At 32.2% G+C, this 12,824-nt stretch overlaps 2 pseudogenes; one reads left to right on the top strand and one right to left on the bottom strand.

Annotated features, from left to right (window-relative positions):
* Window positions 1-725: 725 nt before the first annotated feature.
* Window positions 726-2,448, bottom strand: LOC129885366 (uncharacterized; annotated as a pseudogene).
* A 10-nt stretch (window positions 2,449-2,458) lies between these two features.
* Window positions 2,459-10,987, top strand: LOC129885356 (eukaryotic translation initiation factor 5B-like; annotated as a pseudogene).
* The last annotated feature ends 1,837 nt before the right edge of the window (window positions 10,988-12,824 follow it).

Genomic DNA, 12,824 nt, shown 5'->3' with positions numbered 1-12,824 from the left:
TCCCGGCTAACCGTGAACAGAGTGAAGGGTGTGCGTCCTCTTTAATAAATCTCTTTTTATTCTCTAATCCATATGTTGCGTAGGCAGTGAGGGGTGTCATCCACCATTGTTTCACTATTTTTTTTGTGTCAATAGTATTATATATATCTTCAGGCAGATAAGCAGCTATAATATATGTTGCTCGGACTCTTTAAAAATGTCAACGGGTGCGTGTTGGATTCTCTAAAAGTAGTGTATTTTTGGAGAATCTGACACGAGTGCGGTATTGAAAGTGAAGAGTCCGTGCAACTTAGGCTATAATAGCTGTCTTATGAATTGAATGGTGATATATAAGAACCTTTCTTCTTTTCTTGATGATATCAGACTCTTCATAAGAAGACTGTCAAACATTTGGTCAAGGAGAAATCATCAAGATTACTTAAAGAATAAACCTTCTATTAGTGAAATTTGTTTACCTTGATAGAGAACTTATTCAAGTACTGTGGCACAAGGCATATCAACGTTTTCCCCCAAGTGCGAAGCTAGTATATATAACATCATCAAAAACAACAACATAGCCAGTCTAAACAACAGCACCATAGCCAGTCTAATCCCACAAGTGGGTTTGGAGAGGGTATGAGTGTATGCAGACCTGATGTTGTTTCTAAAAGACCCTCGTCTCAGTATATATAACATCAATGACATCAAAATATAGAGGAACTTAATTTCTCATTAGTAGATAGAAATTAAAGAGCACATCTTATTACAACTTCAGAGATCATTCTTTTTACAACTGTATCAAACACTACAAGTGTTTGATACTCATCATCAGAAATAGCTTGCATAATCACAGCTTCTGGGCTCAAAAGCCCACTTTCTTCCAAGAAAACATTCACAAGATTCTTTGAAAATCCACTCACTAGTGCCACTCCTTGTTGGTTACTAGGAACTTGTGTTGCCTTTGAATTCCTCAAATTCCAAAACACAATTTCAGGCACCCTGTAATAACCTTTTTTTCTTAAACTTGCTTTGTGTCACTTGATAATCCTAGTCCCATGGCCATGGACTTGCTGAAGCCTCATCAAATTCCATGTCACTAAAAACAAACAATCTCTTTATCATTTGTTCCTCACTCAACCCCCCCCCCCCCCCTCACAGCAACTTCAAGAATCTTATCAAACACTTTCTGAAAAGCTGTATTACCACCCCAGTCCATTCTCTTAATGAAATTAGTCTGACAAATTCTTCCCATTCACCATATGAAATTCTGGATTTTGACTAAATGTAATTAACTTTCCTTTCCAAGGTTCTTCACTAAGTTCAGAAATAAGTAGCCCCAGAGCCACACAAACCTTCATTGGGGTTCCACTCATGCTTCCTGAGACATCACAAGTTGCCGTACAGTTTGTTAATTTCCCCTTCTTTGCCAAGTCATTAACCATTCTGTTCCATTGAAGCTCCTGCAACTTCCGGCTCCGTGGAGTCTTCTAAAGATGCAATTATCTCATGTGGAAGCAGAGCACCAGCGGCTATTGTTGTTTTCCCACTCTTCACATCTTCAAGATACTGCTCGAATCTTTCTTTATCATGCTTGTAGATTAATTCCTTGTACATTTTCACGGCTACAGAAGGGACGCGTTTATAAGGAAGCTCTTCCCACTTATTTGCACAAATATAAACCTCTGGAATCTCCAACACCTTGTGGAACCAACACTTCTTTTCTCAATCTAATCCTCAGACGATAAAGATAATGAGCATCTTCGAGATCCATGTACTCATCATGAGGAAATAACTTTCTTCCAACACTTTCACACATTAGCAATGACTTATCATAAGAAGAATCAGGACACCACTTAGCCGCAAGGCTAAGCTCATAAAACTCCCCTTCATTGTACAACTCCATGTCTTCTCGCAAAGCATTAGCAAAGAAAACAGAGACTTTATCATACAGGAATTGAAAATCATTATCCTGTGTGTCTGTCCAAGAATTTATTTGCCTTAGCCAGAGTCTTTTCCCGAATTCGTTTGGCCTTTCTATTAGGAACACTACTGTCTCTTTTCTCCTTTAAACATTCCAAAAATCCTTCTCTTTTCTTTTCCATCCACTTTTCTTTTTCATTCTTTCTAACTTCAGGTCCCTCAAGCAATCTGTACAAAATCTCCAACACATCCTTAAAATCCCCGAAATCGACAATGGCTTTAATATTGTATGCTAGAGTTTTAGGATGCTTATTGTGAAGCCATAAAGAAACAGTATAAAACCCTTCTTTCTCTGATTTGCCAGTGCCTCTAACACCCCTTAAATTGCAAATAAGCTTAAGGGTTGTCAAAGCATCACATTTCCAAGAAAGTTTCAATCTTATGTAATAATTCTTGAGGTGGGGTGTCAGGGACAACATGGAAAAAGAAATCTAGATATGGGTTTCCAGTAGTCAGAAAAGTTGCTGAACCATTCTCTGTGAAACCCATTGGAGGAAATATGAATGTTTCTGGTAATTGTGAGCTTGTTCGGCGTGCATTTCCAACCTGTTTGGTATGGCAATGCACATTCCCAACATGTTTGACACTCAGGCCTCATTTTTGGGGCCTTTGGGCTATGTTTGATATAAAGGTTGAAAGGTTGAAGAAGGAAGGTGATTATGGTGAAGTGAGAAATATTTTGGTTTGAAATTTGTTTTGGAGTATTATATATGTATATATAGTGATGGTTTTCATTGGTGGCTACACAATATAAAACCAATTTAGGATTTTGTTTTTGGATACTTATTAGTCGGAGTTAAAATAGGGAAGTTATATAATATGTTTATAAAATTTAGTTTCTTACTGTTTTTGTGCGTGTATTTACTTGTTTTGCACGGTATTAGTCAGATTCAAACTGATGCTACTAGGGACATATGGTAGAATGCAATAGAGAAAATAATACGTATTGGTATTACTCATCTGTGATATGATATAATTTTTCAACATATATATAATTAATACTAGAGAAAAGAACATTTGTACGCCAAAAAAGAAAATTAATTACAAGTGGCTATCCCCTTACCTTCATGCCCTCCTGCTTCTAACTACTAATTCAAGTTTACTGCTTGATAATATCAAAGTATATATATATATATTCTGATGGTATCAAAGAGGAAGAAGCAGTACTTCAGTGAAAATACTACTTAGTTACTCCATGATACCATTAGAATATATATATAACAGACAATGTTTCAGTGAAAAAATTGCTCAATTACTGCTTGATTCCATCAAAGTATATATATACTTCGATGGTATCAAGAATGAAGAAGCAGTGGTTCAGCGAATAGAACAACGGAGCAATCGGTTAAATAGTTTGGGCCGTGGGTTCAATTAGGGTACATAGTTTGGATTGAATCCAATTTGAATAAATACTTTGCTTATTGAGTTCAACTTGTGTAATTTTCACTATTTGGGATTATCTTAGGTATAACTTATATATATCAAATTATGGTATTAGCAGTACAAGAATTTTTAGCATAACTAATCCTTGTATAATTGCATTACTGATTCCAACATGCCTTATTAATATGCACTATTCTTATACATTATACCAAACGAGCCTTGAGCCCTTATTATATTGGTAAAGATATATCAAGTGAAGACAATTTTTACCCCCACAAAAAGAAAGAAAAGCTTGAAGGAAATCGTACGTTATGAATAAAAGAGTGCTCTGATCTATTTTATTTTGTTTTTAAAGGAAAAGTGATTTAAGAACTAGAACAAGATTTGATTAAAAATAATGACACAAAGCAGTACAACATCTTAGCATACGTAGTAAACGGAAGGTATAAACAGTCGTGTATTTATCTCAAATCATATTAATTTATTATGATTAATGTTAAAATAGTTTAATAAAATGGGGAATATATATCAATTAATCATGATTAAGTAACAAAAAATGCATGTGTAAACACATGACATGCATCTATTAATTTAATTTAAATAGACAGAACGAATATAATTTTTACTGTATTTCAAGTCACTCTATAAAACTAGTAGATACGTGAGATACAAGGAGTTATATACCGAAGGAACCTTAATAAAGAATCATAGATGGACCTTATAATATCGAAATGGAATGGTTGAGATCTCTTTACCCTTTATAACACATTTTGAGTTTGAGTCCTTAGGAATGAAAAAAAATATGTTGAAAGCGTCGCATCAAGGAATGGGCCCGTTAATGAGCGAATTCAAATTTAATTGAACCTCAATATGAGTATCGAATACTGGATGAAGAAAGGAGAAAGAAAAAAAATTATAATAAGAAGATTATTTGGGGAATGAGTATGAAAATTAGCAAGGGCATATTCTTGTCTAAATCTCGAGTTGGTGAATTAAAAGAATCACATTTTGGGGGAAAAATATTCTTTAATAAACGTTTATTATACTTTAAGCAATTGTCTTAAGTAGTTACTTATTTAATGGGCATTAAAACTATAAGTTAATTTTACTTCATATAAAATTTGAATGTAAACATTCTGATACTAAAAAGTTCAATACTGAGTAACACATTTTTGTAAGAAAAAATAAGCACATATACATATTTAATTCTTATAAAGAATTTTAATGATGAATAATTCCATGAGGGAAAATAATGTATAGTATTTATTTATTTTGGGGGTTTGGGTGGGGTGGGGTGGGTGGGTGTTACACTGGAAAATAATAAACAATACTAAAATCTTTTAAAGGTATACGGTGTGAATCTATCAAGAGCAAAAACTCCATTTCCTTGATTATATTTTTCATATTTTCAAATCTTTTATCATACTTGTGATCTTCATTTACGTGGAGGGGTTTATAAGCCAATAATGATTTGTATTCAAACTATATATGATACAGATTACAAGTTCATAAATTTATAAATGTTAAATTATGATTCCGATTTTGATCTACCATCGATAGAAGGTGAAATTCATTTTACTCGACTTCAAAATCATATGCAATATCAAATTGTTAATATTTTATAATAATAAAATACAAAGAAAAAAACCTCTTTTTTTGAGCTGAAGATTTATGAGAAATAACTTTTTTATCTTTGCAAATTAGAGATAAAATCTATGCACGCACTACTATGAGCAATGGTAGATTACATTTGAGTATGTTTGTTATTATGATTATATCGAAAAATCGTTGGACTTGGGCCAGCCTCTCTGTCCAACCTGAGGAATATGACTTTACGCTAATATATTGGAAATGCTAGAGCACAAATGTTGATATTAAAAAAATGACAGAAACAAACCAAAGATGCATATGGATAAGCATATTATGTTAGTAAAACATTGTAAAATAGAAACGAGAACAGATTTGGTTATTCCCATATATATGCGTGATTTCAAATGAATGAACATTGGAGGATAGATCAGTAATTGCTGTTGGAATAATAGGGGGGAAAATAATTGTTGGAAAACAGTGAAAAACTTCATAATAATAATAATAATAATAATATAACTTATTATTTAACAAAGTAGAAGTACTAAAAATTAAATGGATCTTTCTATTTAATTTATTTCAATATCAAAATAATAATATAAATATTTAGATAAATATTACTATAATAATATCTCATTAATATATATAAATAATACTTAAATCGTGCGAGGCACTGTCCTAAGAAATTATTTCAACAGTGTGAAATGTTTGTCCGAAATTAAACAAACATTTTCTAATTAATTAAAGAATACAAAAATCGACAAAATATAAATCCTACAAAACCAGCTAAGCAATTGAAATAAAAGTATTTTGTATTTTCTTTTGTGATTTGTTCTCCCTTCGTTTCTTCTTCTAAAGAAAACATATTTTGATCTTCATATAGAGAAGATGAGGAGGTTAGTAGAGGAAATAAGTGGCTTACTTTTGTTACAACGGAAGGACGCAAATCCGAAAATAGAGAAAATAAATAAATAACATCAAATTTAACGTGGGAAAACCCCTTCAAATCGAAGGTAACAACTACAGGATCTTCGAAATCCGAATTGTTCCACTATAATAATAAGAGGGTTACAAATATTCTCCTAAATGAATACACAATAATTGCCAAGCAAGAGAAGCAATAAAAATAATAGGAAGAAAATCACTCAAAACAGAGCTACTGTTCGGAACCTAGACTGAGATGTTGCTGACCTCCAAATTTGATCTCCACCATTCAAATCAAACATAAAGATATTAGAAACACTCAGTAAAATTTTCAGGCTGATCCAACGGTTAATGAATCGGAAAACGCAATTTGAACGTTTCTGATCGGAGAGGCAAAACTGCTGCGGAAAATATCATTTTCTTCTCTCTTCTCTCTTCTCTCTTCTCTCTTCTCTAGCAATTACATAATTCTCTCAAATCATCCTATTTATAGAGTGATACTTTTTTCTAAAGCCAAAACCAACTCCAAAAAGGATTATAATTCCAATCCTTTTCCGAGTAGAATTAGGAATCAAATTAGGAGAATTATTCCAATCTTTTTACAAATAGAATTAGGCTATGGACCTTTGGCTGGAACATGGGCCATATTCCAACAATTTTGTCTCCAAGTAAATGTAATAATTGGTCACCAAGTTAGATGCAATACTTGGTCACCAAATTGGATGACTAAATAATAATAAATCACATGTTAAATATTTTACTTTGATTCAAAAAAACTTGATATTTAAATAAATCTTTTGGAATAATTATTATATTGCTAACAATTGCTAACATACAAAGTCTCAGACACAAGGTTCTAACAACCTTATATGTTTTGTCTTGACAAGCTAAGAATGAGAGATAATTGCTATGGTTTACCTCAAGCAAGTAAATAAACAATTTTTTTTACCTATAACACTTGTCATTATGGAAATTAACCCCATCTCATTTCAACTAAACAGAGCACTCAGATAGTAATTACCCTATAAACTAAGCTACAAACATCACAAATTAATCACGATTCTATAGAACAAGTGAATTAATTAATTGTCATATCTTTTTCAAAGAAAAACAAATGGGTAATAATTCATTTAACATATACTCGCAAATCGCAACACAGTTTTTCCAATCCATAAACATTAAACTATCCATGAGAAATAACAAGTTAACAACTACAACTCAAAGATCCAAATATAGATACAATCGGAATAGTAAATCAAAATGGGGGCCTAAAATTTTCAATAAGTTACTTGTTTTCTTTAAATTGTATTACTACCTACACTTTCTTTTTTAGACCGTATCAAAAAAAATGTCAACTTTTTATAATTAAAAAATAATTTAACTTCAAATTAAAATAATTTATAGCAACAGTAAAGAGGTTTTGACACATAAATTAAAACAGAAGAAAATGATGTATATTAATTAGAACACCACAAACACACCATCATATAGATATTTTTCATGCTCTATTTGGGTCAGCAGTTTGGATAACTATTTTTGTTATCGTTTGGTCTGAGCAGTTTGATGTTTATAGTATTGATCCCACGTGAAACTTAAAAAGTTGGTATCGTTTCATAGTTTGTTTAAGTGAATTTATTTATTTACAGGAGGTATTGCATATTGAGAAATTGTGACTGAAACATGTATTGTTTAAATTTGATGTGGTGGGTCCCCATTATAAAGTTAAATAAATAATTTCTTTATCTAATTTATGATAGTTCATAAAAAAATGAAAAAATTGCGTGGCATAGCTAACATTGATAAGTAACTAATATATATAGCTACCATTTAAAATATTCATTATATATAAATATATTTTAATATTAAATAGCGAAGAAAAACTTGCATGCCATTATACACTTTGCCGTGTAATAATGGGAAGTATGACAATTCAAATGGCCGCGATTTAAGGTCCAATGGACAGCAAAGACTATGGCTGAGAGACTTACTTACAACAATGAAGTCCAAGTATGATTTTCACATACCATTGCCATTTTACTTACACGTGACAATGAATATGTTATAATTAACTGTTGTCACTTTTCCTCAGTGCACTGTTTTGGAGGTTAAGGTTGTTGAAGGTCATGGAACAACCATTGATGTGATACTGGTCAATGGTGTCCTCCATGAAGGAGATCAAATAGTACTTTGTGGCATGCAAGGAAGCTTCTATTATTTCTATGTCGTGCTAAGATTCCTTTGGAATTCTGTGAATGTCTGATGTTAACTTTTTTGTGTGTGTAGGGCCCTATTGTCACCTCAATCCGAGCATTATTGACGCCTCACCCACTGAAGGAACTTCGAGTAAAGGTAGGAAACTACATGGTTCTTTATGCATTTTCAATTGGTTCCTTTTTTATCTGAGATATGCTTTGACCTCCGCTCAACTCTTCATATAATTTGAAAGCCAATATATGATCAAGCTGTTTGTCATGTTTGAACTTTCAAAGGAAGAGGGGAAAAAATGGAGGGGCTCAGTTGGGGGACGGGGTTAATAGAATAACCAGGACCCCATTTTTTTATGAAAAAAGTTGGGTCCTTCCTTTTATCCTGCAATTTTTTCTTTCTAAGAGGTGGAATAGAATAACCCGGTTGAAGCATAATGATCATACGTTTGTAATGCATTGTATGTCTCATAATAGGTCTCATTCTTCTACTCTTTCCCGAAGGTTGATGACTATTCATAGCTATTACATGATCTCTTTTTCTTTCCTCCCTATGTGTTTCTTCCAAATAGTAGCTGGTGTAATATTTGTACTTGTGAAAATTTGTTTGGAGATGTTTAAACAATATATATTTTCATCATGACTTGTTTCTTTGTTTGCTACACTGGTTTAGAGTTAACACAAGTAATATTTGGACTTGGTATCTGTCTCAAGATCTTCTTGGTGCCAAACTTAATTATAATGATTCGATTAAATGTGGCAAATGAAACTTAGAAAGTTGACTAATTGAAGATGCTTAGCTCAACTTAATAGATGTTCGATCCAATATCCACTTGTTCTATTTAATCTTTCAGAACGAGTCGTCTGTAAGGTGTATCTTTGCTTATATCCTAATATATTTCAGTACTGTTAACTTTGTAGTGCACGGAACACTATAAAACTCTCAAGAATGAAGTCATCTTCTTGACGTTTAATTTCTGTATGTAAGGATTTTATTTCCTGGCTATGTTCTTATTCAGGGATCATATGAGCATCATAAAGAAATCAAGGCCTCACAGGGGATAAAGATTAATGCTCAGGTAAAGCCATTTGCTTCTTAATGTGTGTTCTTTGTTTCTTTCTGTTTTAAGGCATGCTTATTTTGTCCCATCTATAGCTTGGAACGGTTATTGGAAGTAGAAAGTTGGTGCAGAGGCAATCATGTTAAAAAGATACTTTTTTTGCATAGAAATGATGTCAGCAATTTGAAATGGCTGTTGTTTCCGAATTTTGGATTAGATGATATTATGTTTTGGAGCCTAAGTTCCTTTCCCTTTTTTTAAAAGAACGTGACATTTTACCTTTCGAATAATCTGGGGAGGTGGTAGTGATCGCTATAGAAGAAGAGTATTCATATTATAATTCTTGGGTTTGTAATTGATACAAAAATACTGTGTGACAACAATCAGAATGAATTGTTGCTCACAATCAATACAATAAGCAACGAAAGGAGTTGGGTAAAGTGAAAATAGGTAATTCGTATTCCTCGCATTAAGGGCTACGCTGGCGTCCTCCAAAAAAACACATGAAATGGTATATTAAATCGAATACCTTAATTAATAGTAGAACAATGAAGAAGCTTATGAAACTCAGCTTAGCTAAATCCTACTCTCGTTCTTGTGCAGAGGCTTGAGCATGTGATTGCTGGTACTAGTTTATATATTGTGGGTCCCGATGATGACGTGGAGGACATCAAAAAAGCATCTATGGAAGATATGCTTGAATTCCTGAAGACCCCTGAAGTAAGCATACAGGATAGGCAACGTGCACAAAAAGGATGTAACGAAAGCTAGTGTCATGCTTGAGAAGAAGAAAGAGTATGCAACAATCTTGGCCTTTGATGTGAGAGTAACAAAAGAAGCTCAAGAACTTGCAGATGAAGTTGGTGTCAAAATTTATACGGCTGATATTATTTATCACCTATTCGATCAGTTTAAAGCCTATCTTGACAATCTCAAGGAAGAAAAAAAAGAAGGAAGTTGCTGAAGAAGTAGTCTTCCCCTGTAGGCTGAAGATCGTACCTAATTGTGTCTTCAACAAGAAGGATCCAATTGTTTTAGGAGTTAGAAGTTCTGGAGGGCATTGCCAAGGTATTGCCTATTTCTTTTTTATATGATGAAATGCGCTTGAATGCTATTCTTCTTATCAATCTCTTACGATGTAGAGGCTTATTAATGTTCTAGCCCTCATTGTGGTTAACTTAATGTTATAGGTCGGGACTCCGATATGCATTCAACAGTCTCTCGTAGATATTGGTCGGATTGCTTCCATAATGAATAACGATAAGCGTGTTGACTCCGCCAAGAAAGGCCAGAAGGTGTCTATTAAGGTATGAAGCCACATGTTGATTGATATTTATCTGTGTAAAGATTGTGACCATCAATTGATCAAATATTTATGCATATGATTTGGCCTTAAAACGCAGATAATTGGGTCCAACATTTAGGAGCAACAGAAGATGTTTGGCAGACGTTTTAAAATTGAAGATGAGCTTGTAAGCAAAATCTCAAGATCTATCGACATTCTCAAAGCCGACTTCCAGGTACGTAAATTACTTCATTTCACGGTGAATTAACACTCCATTGTTGCTCCCCTTCATTTGGGCTGGCTGACTTTTCGATGCAACTTAACAGAAAGACTTGTCCGTTGAAGATTGGAACCTAGTTCGGATACTGAAGGCCTTATTCAAGATTCAATGAGACTTGTTCTCAAAGGTTTCTATGTAAGTAGCTATTTTACTTCTCTAAGTTCACTTGTATATCAAAGGAAACCAAAACTGCAGTTAGCCTTGTTGGTAAGTAGCAGACTTAGAATAGCTGTAATGTATCTAGACAAGCAGTGATTAAACATTAGACTCTTTTTACTCTCAATCACAAAATAGTATTCAACCATTTCTTCTCTTTAAATTCTTTTCATTTGAGGCATTCCAACTAGGGATCCATTAAATTTATGATTGACCATTCGATCCATTCCTTGGTACCTTCTCTACCCGCAACACTTTTCCAACCTAAATAAAACGCCACGAGAAGAAAAAGTGTATCAAATAAGGTATTATTAATACACCGACTATTATTTTTGTTGATACACTTTACCAAACGATCCCTAACAGTATTAACATATTGATTTTTAGCCTAGTCTTGTAATTTTCCAAGTAAATTTGGTACGTAACATAATTTAAATATGAAATAATTCAATGCATAAATGTAGTTAATTTTAAAATCGCAAATAATAGAATAATAATTTAATGACTATTCCTAATTAGAATGGATATATTTACATGACAAATAATAATTTACCACGTCAATCATATATGCTAAACATACTCATTTTTCTTCTTTCACCACCATTATGTTTTCTGCGTAGAAATCATCCAAATAACAATTGTCATTTTCTATGTAATAAAAAATTATTAAAGAACTCAAGATTCTAAAAAACAAATTACTAAGAAACGCTTGTCAAAAAAATATATCCACTATTTTCCGGATGAATTGCTTGAATTTTGTGATAAGTTTTAACAAATTGTGTTATATTTTGTTTCAAATTTTGTTACTGTCTACTTACACCCTTATTTGGAGAAAATTGTATACTGAAAATCATATTCCATAGAATTTAAATATGACTCTCAAAATATTTGTTCACTTTAAATATTATTTGATATCAATCCACCAAATATGCTATTCTAATTTTCTTGTCTTTTCATATAAAAATACACTCTAAACAATTAGGTAAATGAAAAACAAACTCATTATATATGTGCACAATAATAAACACAAGTATTTACAACAAATTAAGCTAAAACATACACAAAATACCATAAAAAGACAAAAATTATATTAATCGAGTGAATAAACTAAAGCATCAAATATCATAATTTAGCTTAAAAGATAAAGCGGAGGATCAAACTTACAATTAATAGCTTGATACGTCGTAATTATGGCTAAAGTTTAGCCGGAAGTTATTTTCATTATTAGATGCTTTATAGATGTGTTTTTCTAACCTAAATACTAAATAGGTGATGTACTAATATAAGTAATATTAATCAATTAGTTAAAAGAATTCTAATCCAAAGTTAAATTAACAAAACTGTTCAATTAGTTAAAAGAATCTTAATCCTAGAATGTTTCTTAAGGCTAACTTAACAAAATCGTGTAAAAAAATAATAGAAAAAGTTATTGCTTAAATCCATCAGAAAAACTTTTTTCTTTCTTTTTCCTTTTAGATCACGTCTAAATTTATTATGCCGAAAAAAAGATCTCCTTTTAAAATCCTTTTTCTGTTTTAACCTATGCCACTTCAACCCAAAAGAAAAACTTCTTTTTCCTTTATCACGTCCAATTTTATTTTAATTAAAAATAATAAAATAATAATTATAGAAAAGGGATGAAAAAACAATTTTGTCGAAAATGATGGTTTTACTTGGTGGCTACACAAATATAGAACCAATTTAGGTTTTTTTATTTTTGGATACTTATCAGTCGGAGTTAAAATAGAGAAGTTATATAAGATGTTTATAAAATTTAGTTTCTTACTGTTTTTGTGTGTATTTACTTGTTTTGCAAGTAAGATAGAGGAGAAGAGTTGGTATTAGTCATATTTAAACTTATGTTACTAGGGGTCGTATGTAGGATGTAGGATGCATTAGAGAAAATAAAGCGTTTTGATATCACTCATATTTTGTTTTACAAGAATTTTTAGCATAAATAATTTTTGCATTACTTATCACAACAT

The sequence above is a fragment of the Solanum dulcamara genome, chromosome 1, assembly GCF_947179165.1.
Source record: "Solanum dulcamara chromosome 1, daSolDulc1.2, whole genome shotgun sequence".
Taxonomy (NCBI): Eukaryota; Viridiplantae; Streptophyta; class Magnoliopsida; order Solanales; family Solanaceae; genus Solanum; species Solanum dulcamara.
This window is presented reverse-complemented; position numbering and strand designations above follow the sequence as displayed.